This window comes from Morone saxatilis, unplaced genomic scaffold (genome assembly GCF_004916995.1).
Source record: "Morone saxatilis isolate NCDOM2014 unplaced genomic scaffold, NCSU_SB_2.0 Contig12, whole genome shotgun sequence".
In the NCBI taxonomy this organism is placed as follows: Eukaryota; Metazoa; Chordata; class Actinopteri; family Moronidae; genus Morone; species Morone saxatilis.
In genome coordinates this window covers 16109689-16111806 of record NW_023339674.1, presented here as the reverse complement: position 1 = coordinate 16111806, position 2118 = coordinate 16109689, and the positions used below count along the sequence as shown (strand labels likewise).

The following is a 2118-nucleotide window of genomic DNA, read 5'->3' as shown; positions in this document are numbered from 1 at the left end:
TACATGGGGCACACGCTCTACCAGAAAAGCTACCACACCATACTATCATTGTATAGTAAGTACACAGTAATGTGACCAGTGCTCTAAGAAGAATTAATGACATTAGAATTGACTAATCTTAAAATTGTTTTAAGAAAAGAGCTCCCACATAAAGGACTATTTGGCATGTTTGTCTGGCTACTTCAGAACATTAATACATTTCCCTATACTAATAGCTACTCATTTAAACTACTAGCAGCTGGGTGCTTTATAAATGGCTACTCCCCAGCTATTTTGCAGGGAGCAGTGATTCATTACGTCTTGGTATATTCAGTTGCATCCTCCAAAAGAGGTTACGGCAACCAGTAAAATTGTCAAACAGGACACAACATTGTAGTTATTCATCGGATTTTATACAACAGAGACATGCCCCAAATTCTGTTGATTAAAAAAAAATCCTTCAAAGGCCAATTTCCATTTAGAAAAACAACAACTTTGAAATTGCCCATTAGCCACGATAATTCATAGCATGCTATCAAAGCACTCGCTAGTAAAATAACACCTGCCTGACTGAGTAGCAAGATCAACATCGCCATCTGGGGCACGAACAACAAACGTAAACACCTTGAGTGATGTTCTTTCTCCTCCGCCTCCTCCTTCTTGGTTCTTCTCCTGCATTCCTCTCGCTTCCCTTTTTTTCCGCCCTCCGGTTGTATAAAGACTTCCAAACATGTTTAACTAGCGTGCGGGGCTTCTGACAAATGCCAATTGATATTGCATCTCCCCTCACTCCCCTCCCCTATCCTCTGCCCCTCTTCCTTCCTCTTCCGCTAAACTCGCCGTAATTTGCTCTGTGGCTAAGTTCCAGACAAAACCTCAACTCATAGGAGAAATATTATTCCTGGTGCTTAACAATCAGCATGTGTGTTTAGCAATTAATTATGGCTAAGGGTTTCATTGCGGATAGAGAGAGAGGAGGGAGGGAAAGTTATTAGCTCAGTAAGACACTCATGTAAATTCATTCTTCCATCTTCACAATAAGAAAAACACAGAACTTAGAAGACTTGCTGGTATTTGTAACAAGCTTTTCTCCCTGTTTTTCTTGGGGTTTTTTTCTTCCTCTTTATCTCTCTCTTTTCTTTTTTCATTTTCCCAATTTCACTCTCTGGGATCTCCCCTCTAACCCGCCCGCGCCCCTTTCTCTTTGCTCACTGTCTTCTCTCTCTGTTATCAAAGTGTACACTGATGAAGGGGCCAAGCTGTCCATGTACAGCCGAGTTACAGTAAGGAGTGTTCACACGGCTTCCATAAAGCGAGCCATAAATAACAAAACATACGTTCCAATGAATTCAAATCAGCCCATTTGACTTGCATAATTCTCCAGGCGATGGATTAACATGGACTTTTAACACAGTGGCCATAAGAATATGTGGAAAAGCGCGCCCGTCTTGCGCGCTGTAGTCCTGCAGATGGGTTTTGTCTCCACCAAGCTCAGTGTCTCATGGTTTCCATCTGCACAGGTGTGCTATCTGTTAGAGCTTTTTGACTCATTCTGGTTTTCTTAAGTGCTGTACTTTATCTACTCTGCTTTTCGATTACAAACACACACACACACCACTCACTACTACCATATCACAGCATCATACGGATAACCCCACCAGCTCACCAATACCCTGTCAGCAGACTCATGTACACTCATTCTTCACCTTAATATTTATTTCTCATCTCAGAATTCTGATGGGGATGGCGTTTGTATAAATGGTAATGAGCTACGTCTGACAAGCGAGTCCTTGACTAACAAGGGCTGGTAGTGATACCTTCTGAAATGTGATTCGTAAATTATATTTTGAATATAGCTTCCAATTCCTCATTCAGGGAATTATATCTAGAACATTGGGTATAGTGTGTTTTTGCCTGTAATCTGAGATCGTCATGAGACATAGCGAGAAGAATAGAATCAGTAATCCTAGATAACAGAGAAAAAGTTTAAATTGCCGTATGAGTTACTTTGTAATACGACACATGTTCTCAAAGTCCAAGCTACTGTAACAATATAGATATTTAGAGAAAAAATATGAAGCTACATATTTACTGAAATAGAATTATTTAGAAAACTAGATATAAATTGTGTGATTTATC

The 2118-nt window shown here is 40.1% G+C and overlaps 1 protein-coding gene across 1 annotated transcript in view; it reads right to left on the bottom strand.

Moving 5' to 3' along the window:
- Window positions 1-2118, bottom strand: part of tle2b (TLE family member 2, transcriptional corepressor b) — a 72840-nt gene that overhangs the window by 14968 nt on the left and 55754 nt on the right. The window lies entirely within an intron of this gene.